The sequence below is a fragment of the Marmota flaviventris genome, chromosome 14 (genome assembly GCF_047511675.1).
Source record: "Marmota flaviventris isolate mMarFla1 chromosome 14, mMarFla1.hap1, whole genome shotgun sequence".
Lineage (NCBI taxonomy): Eukaryota > Metazoa > Chordata > Mammalia > Rodentia > Sciuridae > Marmota > Marmota flaviventris.
Window position 1 is genome coordinate 22086849 of NC_092511.1, and position 9085 is coordinate 22095933.

The window sequence follows — 9085 nt, forward strand, 5'->3', positions numbered from 1 at the left end:
TAGAGTCAGCCAGTCATCAATTTCAAAGTCACTTCTTTCAATCTGCATTTTAAAGTTTTTGTTTTGTTGGAGGCAGGGTCTCTCTGGCTTGGGCTGGTCTGGAATTCTGGGATGTGATCCTTCTACCTCAGTCTCCCGAGGGCAAGAACCATAGGCACACCTCACAGTGCCCACCTTCCAATCTTAAGAACATGTGTCCCCCCATCTTCATTTATTCCCCATCAAGAGGCTCTCTTTAATAGTTAAATTGACATTTTTTTTCCTTGACATAGCAAATTCTAGACAGGGCTGTTGTCATGGTGCATTTTCTGTTGCTGATAACACAACATCTCAGCCTCTATAAATCATAAAGGAAAAAGTTTATTTTTCTCGTGGTCCTGGTCCAAGGTCAAGGGCCCACATCTGACAATGGCCTTCTTGCTGGCAGAGTCCCAGGGTGGCATAGGGCATCACTTGGTGAGAGACCTAACCAAACTGACTTTTATAGTTTAAATAACACATTAATCCATTAATTATGTAAATGGATTAATCCATTCATGAGGGCAAAGCCCTAATTGCCTTGTTTTTTGTTTTCTGTTTTTTGGTACTAGGGATTGAATTCAGGGGCACTCAGCCACTGAGCCCTATTTTGTATTTTTTTTAACCCTTCATATTTTTTAAATTTATTTTTTATTAGCTACACATGACATTACAATGATCTTGGCAATTCATACATTTGATTCATTGGGGTATAATTTCTCATTTTTCTAATTGTACAGATTGCAGAATCACACTGGTCATAGAGTCACCTATATACATACAGCAATCATAATCCTATTTTGTATTTTATTTAGAGACAGGGTCTCACTGAGTTGCTTAGTGCCTCACCATTGCTGAAGCTGGCTTTGAATTTATGAGCCTCCTGAGCCGCTGGGATTACAAGCTTGGGCCACCATGCCCAGCTCCTAATTGACTCTTAAAGGTCCCACCTGGTCTGCACTCTGAATATCTCATAATGGGGATTACATTTTGACATGGGTTTGGGGTGGGGACCAACCACATTCAAACACATAACTGAGCAGTTCTTTCTTTCTCTTTCCCCCTCCGTCTTTCTCTCCTCTCCCCTGCCTGTAATCTGCCATGAGGCCATCTCGTTCCTTTATACTCTTACCCTCCTGCTCCCACCATACGCACCCTAGGAACAGCGTGTGTGCTGAACGTGCTGCCAGGGAAGCAGTGCCCTGTGTTGCCCTTAAAGGGCCATTGCTCTGCCATGGGCAGTCAATGCTTCAAAGCCAGCTGGTTGGGATGGAGGGATGGAGGAGGCTGGCTGCCGGTAGCCCAGTGAGGAAGATGAGCATGAGATGAATATGGGATATTTGCTCTTTACTGTCACCACAAGAATGAGCTATCCACTGTTCTCAGGACGACAAGTGTCCACCTGTGTTTAACAATGAAGCCTCAGGACAACCTGAGCACGGAGACATTTCAGCAGGATTGCAGCTGAGCTTCGAGCCAGGTGTGTGCAGCAGGCCAGCCACCTCAGGGTAGGGAGAGGCTTTGAGTTTTGCCATGGAGATCTTCAGTGCTGGTTCTAGCCCCATTTAGATATGAGGTTACTGGTATCTGAGAGGTCAAGGGCTTTGCCCAGAGCCACACAGCATCTGTGGCTGTCTGGCAGCATGTGGGGCAGCAGCAGTGGGGATGGTAGCAGGGTGAGAAGCAGGGGCTTTGGTGCAGAAGTGGGAAGTTGCAGTCTTTCTGTGGCCAGTGAGTCAGGACACACCCAAACTCGTGGAGCAAATGAGGATTCCAGAAGACAAAAGGCCCAAGGGGACATGGGTCATTAATGTGAACGGGTCATTAGTTTTCATGCCTGTGACATCCTGGTGAACAAAAACAAAACAAAAAGAAAAAAGAAAAAGCAACACAAAAACCAAACATTTTGGAAACAAACAGACCTCTGTTGGAATCCAGACTCTTGGGCTTCCTGACCCTGGAGGTCTTTTTTTTTTTTTTTTTTTTTTTTTTTTTTTTTAAAGAGAGAGAGAGAGAATTTTTTTAATATTTATTTTTTAGTTTTCGGCAGACACAACATCTTTGTTTGTATGTGGTGCTGAGGATTGAACCCGGGCCGCACATATGCCAGGAGAGCGCGCTACCGCTTGAGCCACATCCCCAGCCCCCTGGAGGTCTTTGACTCCTGCTTTCTTCCTGGGTTTCTATCCTTGCTTGCAGAATTAGAGATAAGTCATCGTCCACAAAAGTCATGTGACTGCCCTGGCACACAGTAGGTACTTAATGAATGTTGACTTCCTCTGTTCTCTTGCTTTCTCTCCATTTGGATCGCCTTATATATGATTCCTATAACAGTGCTAGGACATAAACAGGGGAAATATTCTTATTCCCCTTTTAGGGGGTGAGAAAGTGGGGTTCCAGGAATTGTAATGATTTGCCTGAGGCCTCAGGGATGAAGCTGGGTCTGGATCCCGGAAGTCCTGACCATGTATGTCAACTGCTAAAGAACAGGACAGGCTGGGTTTTAATCCTGACCCCACCAGTACAAGTCGAGAGACCTCTCTAAGCCTCAATTTTCTCATCTGAACAGTGGGGATAACAAGAGGATCCACCCCAAGGTTTGTTGTAGGGTAAATGAGTCAGTATGAAAAGTGCCTATGCTGCCAATAGCTACTGCAGGTTTGGAGAGTTTCAATTTGGAGCCATTAGTAGCAACAGCTACTAGTGAGACCCTGTCTCAAAATAAAGCACAAAGAAAAGGCTGAGGATGTGGCTCCGTGGTTAAGTGTCCCTGGGTTCTATCCATGGTACCAAAAAAAAAAAAAAAAAAATCAAGGCATTAGGAGGCCCACTCTCAGGGCTTATTTTGGATACTTTCTTTGGTCATTCTGGAGGGTGTCCTTCAGAGTTCTGGGTGTCCTGCGTACTAGTGACATAGTACCTAGTCAAGTTACATCTTCCTGGGAGGGGGGGAGCCAGGCGCCTGCCTGTGTCCACTCCTGTGTCCATACCTGAATTTGAGTCCGCCTTCGTCCCTGAGTGTGTCTCTGCCTGCCTGCCTGTGGTTCTGTAGGAGCAGGCTCTTTATATTCAACTGGCGACTGACAGGCTCCAAAAATTGATTTATATCCATGGTAACTGTCACCCAGGCGAACAGTGAGAGAAACAAGAGTCTTTTCTTTCCATTCCCATCAAACAGAACCAGGGCCCAGAAATCACTGGGCTGCTCCCTCTCTGGCCAGTCCTGGCTGGTCTCCTTGAGGGGGATGTGCTTGTCCTCTCCCGTCCCGCTCCCTCCCAGGAAGCCGGGGCTGATGGTGTGAGCGCACTGGAGACCAGCAGGCCCCGAGACTGGAACCTGACGGCTGGCTGCTCAGGTAACAGCCAGAAGCTGCGCTTGTCAGTCACAGTCCAGAGAGGACGAAATGCACAGACAGGCTTGTGTTTGGTGGTAGTTCAGAGAAGGGATTGATGGGGTGCACGTGGGGTCCCCGTCCACCCTTCTGAGGTGAGAAGATATTCTCTCTCTCTTTTTCTCCTGTCATTGAAGCTGGTTTTCCATCTTCTCTGGGGTATTTCTTTCTCTGACTGCTTTTTCTTCCCCTGTTGCTTGTGATGTCTTTTCTGGAGAGAAGTCATGAGAGTGTTCTTGGACCAGCTGAAGAGAGAGAGTATACATCTTGACTACAGATCTGATCTTTCGAGAGGGTCCCAAGAGGTACAATATTATTGAATTGGAGGATGAATTTGTTATTTGGTTGTGCTCAAGTTCTGGACTAGTTGCCTTAGAAACTTTGAAATAGATTAGAGCAGATTTTCATATTGTGTGTGCTTTAAAACTCTGGTCTTCAGAAATATATTATAAACACCCAGGTCTTTATAGTCATGCAGATTTGGAAATTGTTTCATATGCTACCCCTTTGGGAGTATCAAAATACCTAGAGCATATTAGAAGCTCTGAGAGTTAAAGCTAGAGCAATGTTATTTAAGCCCATGCTTCCCAAACTTTCTATAGCATTAGAACCTTTTCTTTTTGCATTCACATTTGTCCCACAAAACACATTTTGGAAAAGTCTGGCCAAGGGTATGGTTCCAGAGTAGTCAGAATAGAACACAAGATCCACTTGGATTCTGGGGACTTTACCTTTCATTTCCACTATATTCCAGAATCCCTGAGCTGTAAAGGTTCTTGGTGGGGTTGAGGTCTGGGAAGTTGGAGGTTTGCTGCCAGGCTTCTTGGACACCTCTAAGGATGGAGGATGCACTGTATTTTGTGAAAGTCCATCCTTAGAGCCATTTGTTAAGAAGTTGATTCTGCACACCCACTAATTAGCATTCCAGTTCCTGGAACCACGTGGCCAAACCCAATCCACTGGGGCTTGTTATTTTGCCAATGGCTGAATGGTGCGCTCGCATCCCCCTCTGAGTCTCTCTCTATGTCCTCGCTGTTGCTTGTGGGATGCGGTCTGGAGCCCCTCCCTTGCTGGCTGTCACATCCTCCTCCCTCTGGGTGGGCTGTGGTTTGCTGACACCTTTCCTCCTGTGTGTTGGGGAAGAAAGCAGATCTGAACTCTGACTTGGCATTTCCCCCTGCACCTGCCCCCAGGCTCTTGCTCAGGCAGGTCACCTCTGTCCCCACCTGCTTGCCTTCCTCCTTGGAGGGCAGCTCTAATGTGATGGGAAAGGTTATTCGAAGTCCACACCAAGGGTTTGATTGTGCTAGTCCCGGTGGAATTAGGTTCTCAGCCTCGTGATCAGGCTTCCTAGAGACCTTTCAGTCACTGCCTTCTCCTCCGCACACGTGTCTGTGACAGGACACAGAGTCTCAGTGAGCAAGCTGTCTTATCAGTTAGAAAGCTGTCAGCGTCAAGCCACAGAAAACCTCCCACACTAGCTGGCAGGCAGCGGTGAGGCTTGATCTCCACTTGAGGCTCAAACAGCCTCTAATGTGCTTCTTGACTTTGTCTGTTGGTGGCATCCAGTTGCTGTGCTCAGGATCTTTCAAGTCCCTGGGACACTGCTCCAGGGAAGAGAAGCCGACCCTGTCATGTGGAACTGCTTTTTTTCCCCACATTTTTTATTGGTTCATTATAGTTGTACTTACTGATGGGATTTGTTGTTACGTATTTGTACAGGAACACAATATAACAACACCAGTGGCCAATGTCACTCCCCGGCACTTACCCCTCTCTCCATCCCTGCCTCCCAGCCCTTGGTCCCTTTCTTCTACTCCCTTTGATTTTTAGGATTTGCATCCCACTGATGTTTTCCTTTTTCCTCTCTAGCTTCCGCATATGAGAGAAAACATACCACCCTTAACCTTCTGAGTTGGACTGATTTCCCTTAACATGATGGTCTCTAGTTCCTGCATGTTGACAAGAAATCAAAGAAAACAACAAGGCACAAAATGTGTCTTGAATTTAGGAACTTCCTGCAGAATGCCATAATTTCCCTGCAAATGCCATAATTTCATTTTTCTTTAGGGTTGACTAAAACTCCATTGTGTATATGTGCCACATTTTCTTTATTCATTCATCCATTGATGGATACCTAGAATGGTTCCATAGTTTGGCTCTTCTGAATTGTGGTGCTATAAAAGTGGGTATGCATGTATCACTATCGTTAAGATGACTTTAGTTCTTCAGGGTAAATACCAAGACATGGTATAACTGTTGACCCACATTTTGAAATTGTTTCTCAGTTGTTTCTTCATTCCTAATATTTCACATTTCTTTCTTTTATCATTTCCTTTCTGTATGAAGAAATTTCTCCATCTTTTGTCTGCTGGTGACAAATTCTCTTAGAACATTTTCATTTCATCTTCATTCTTCAAGAATATTTTTGCTGGGTACAGAATTCTGAGTTGGCAGTGTTTCTTTCAATCTTTGAAAAGTGTCGTACCTGTTCCCTTGGGCCTGCTTGGTTTTTGATGGGAAGTCTGTAGACAATGGGCCATTTCTCTCTTGATACTTTCAAGATTTTTTTCTTTTTTGAACATTGATTATGATACATCTTGATGTGAATTTCTTTGGGTTCATCCTGTTTGGGGTTGCTCATTTTCTTGAATCTGTAGATTAGTATCTTTCACCAGACTTGGGAAGTTTTCAGCCAGAATTTCTCTGGACACCTTTTCAGTCCCATACCCTTTCTTCTATCCCTCTTGAACTACAATAATATAAATGTAAGATCTTTTATTATAATCTCTCAGGCTCCTGAAACTGTTCATTTCTTTTTAGTCTATTCTCTCTGTTTGTTCATCCTGAGTAATTCTATGGTTCTATCTTTGAGTTCACTGATTCTTTCCTCTTTCATAGTCATATTCATATTGATTTGTTTATTTCAGTTGCATTTATTTATTATTATTTCTGTTCTAAAATTTTTATTTGCTGTGTTTCTATTATTTTTATTTTTGCTTTTTGTTTTGTAGTGCTGGGAGTTGAGCCCAGAGTTGCTCTACCATATCCTTCAGTGGTAGAAATACCTAGTACTGAGCTTCTCCTTCTCCTTCTCCTTCTCCTTCTCCTTCTTCTTCTTCTTTTTTGGTAAGCCCATTCACCAGCCTATTTATGTTTTAGTTTGAGACAGGGTCTCACTAAGTTGCTTAGGGCCTCACTAACTTGCGGAGGCTGGCTTTGAACTTGTGATCTTCCTGCCTTAGCCTCCCAAACTGCTGGGATTACAGGTGTGCACCACCATGCCCAGGTGAGCTACCTTTTTATGTATCTATTTTTATTTTGAGACAGGATCTTGTTAAGTTGCCCAGGCTAGACCCAAACTTGCAATCCTTCTGCCTCCACTTTCTGAATAGCTGGGATTAGGGGCTGACACCACCATGCCCAGGCGTTTTCTTCTTTGTCATCTTCTATTTCTTTGGTGAGACTTTAAAAATATTTTTTCTGTATTTCAAGCATGTTCATCGTGCTTACTGAAGAATTTTTATGCTAGTTTCCTTAAAAACCCTTGTTAGGTAATCCCAGCATCTGTGTCATATTGATGTTGTATTGTTGATTATTTTCCCACTCAAGTTAGAATTTTACTTGTTCTTGGTGTGGTGAGTGATTTTTGATTGTATCCTGAACATTTTGGGTATTGTGCTGTGAGACTCTGGATCCTCTTGTACCCTCTGTTACAGGCAGCCTTCTGTTCGGAGGCAGGACACAGATCCAGGTGGGGGTGAATATGCCATTGGGCCCCACTGCCACCATCTCAGCAAAAGCAGGTCGCCACCTCATACTGCCAAGCTCCCCCTATTGGCATTAGTTGGGGAGAGAGATTCTACTCCCCACTGGGACCTGCTAGGTAGACAGTCTTTTTAAAACAATGACAACATACATACAGGAATGTACACATGTCACAAGTATGTGCAACATAATCTTGATGAATTTTTACACACTGAAAATGTGAAAGTTTTTAAAGAATTTTCTCCTTCCTTCCTTCCTTCCTTCCTTCCTTCCTTCCTTCCTTCCTCCCTCCCTCCCTCCCTCCCTCCTTCCTTCCCTTCCTCCCTTCTTTGTTTTCTTATTTCTTTTTGGTACCAGGGATTGAACCCAAGGGCACTTAATCATGGAACTGTATCCCTAACCATTTTATGTTTTTTAAAATTTTGAGACAGGGTTGCTTAGGGCCTAACTAATTTGCTGAGGCTAAATTTGAACTCAAGATCCTCCTGCGTCAGCCTCTTGAGCCACTGGGATTACAGGTGTGCACTGCTGTGCCTGGCTAGAATTTTCTCGTTTCTTTGCATGTTCTTATGTTTCCAATTATTTTTCTCCATCAGCTTCCAGAATTATTCATTCACTTGTTAATTTCTTCTTCCCCCTGTTCTTTATCTCTCTTCACATTCATTCTTTATTTATCCATTCATTATATGTGAGTTTTCTTCCCTCCCCTTTTACTATCCTTCCTCCCTTCCATCTGTCCCATCCCATCCTATCTTATACTTTGTCTTATCCTTTGCCATTTGTCTACCCCATCCCATACTACCCCATCCCGTCTGCCTACCTCCAATCATCTGTTGGCCATTGGAGGAACAGGTAACTTCTCCTGTGGCTGTGCAGCAGCAGCTCTTCTCTGACACTTTTTTGGAGAAAGGGGGAGAAAGCAGAAGGGTCAGGTCCATGTGGAGTGAAGGAAAAGCTTCTCTTGGAAGAAGACCCTAAAGGGGAGCTGGGGCCAGGAACAACAGAATGAGAAGGCCTCAGTCCGTGGCCTGATTTCCTGCACAGCCCTCTGGGTTTCATCTTCCCCTCCTCTGTGATAGGAGGGTTCAGCTGGGTCCTCTCTGACCTGTGGCTTAGGTTGCATATATTATTTTGGAATTTCCAGAAAATTCCCAGAGAACAAGTCAACACAGAAGGGGAAGCCAGTTTGGAGGGGCCTCTCCTGTGCCCTTGGCAGCATCTGCATAGCCCCGCCCTGCTTAGGGTGCAGTCAGCGCCTCCTGTTCTCACAGGCTGGGCTCCGAGGAGGTGGGGTGCATGATAAAGCACAAGCCAAGTGTGGAGGACAGTGGGTCACAGGGGCAGTCTGTGGACAGTGCTGCTGGCCTTGGCTGTCCGTTTCTCCGCAGGGTGTCTGGCAGGTGGAAGTGAAGTTTCCAGCCTCGATCCCCAGAATACAGGGCCTCGGGCCTCAGGGACCTGGAGGCCATTCAGTGTCTGATCCCTTCATTTCACAGATGACAGTTTGGAAGCCTAGGGTAGGCAGGGGCTGGAGGCCACATAGTAAAGCTGGTGACAGTCTCTTGTCCCCTTGGCCCTGCCATATGATAATCATCCTTAGACTGGGCTCAATTGATCCTGAGGGGTTCTGAAGCAGGGGTAAGGGGAGGCACAGCCTGAGTGTGCCACTTCTCTGGGGTCCTCACATGCTCCATGTAATCTGACCTCCAGCTCTGACAGGCTGGTCCTGATTGATAATACGGTAGCACCAGCCAAGGGGGTTAGAACTTGCTCTACCCGCCATACATGGTGCCCAGACTCTGTAGGTTGGAGACAAGGCCTGGTCCTGGGAAAAGCAGTGGGTGTTGCAGGGAAAAGAAGCTCTTGGGCTAGTACCCCCACCCCCGCAGTCAGATGTGTGTCACTCA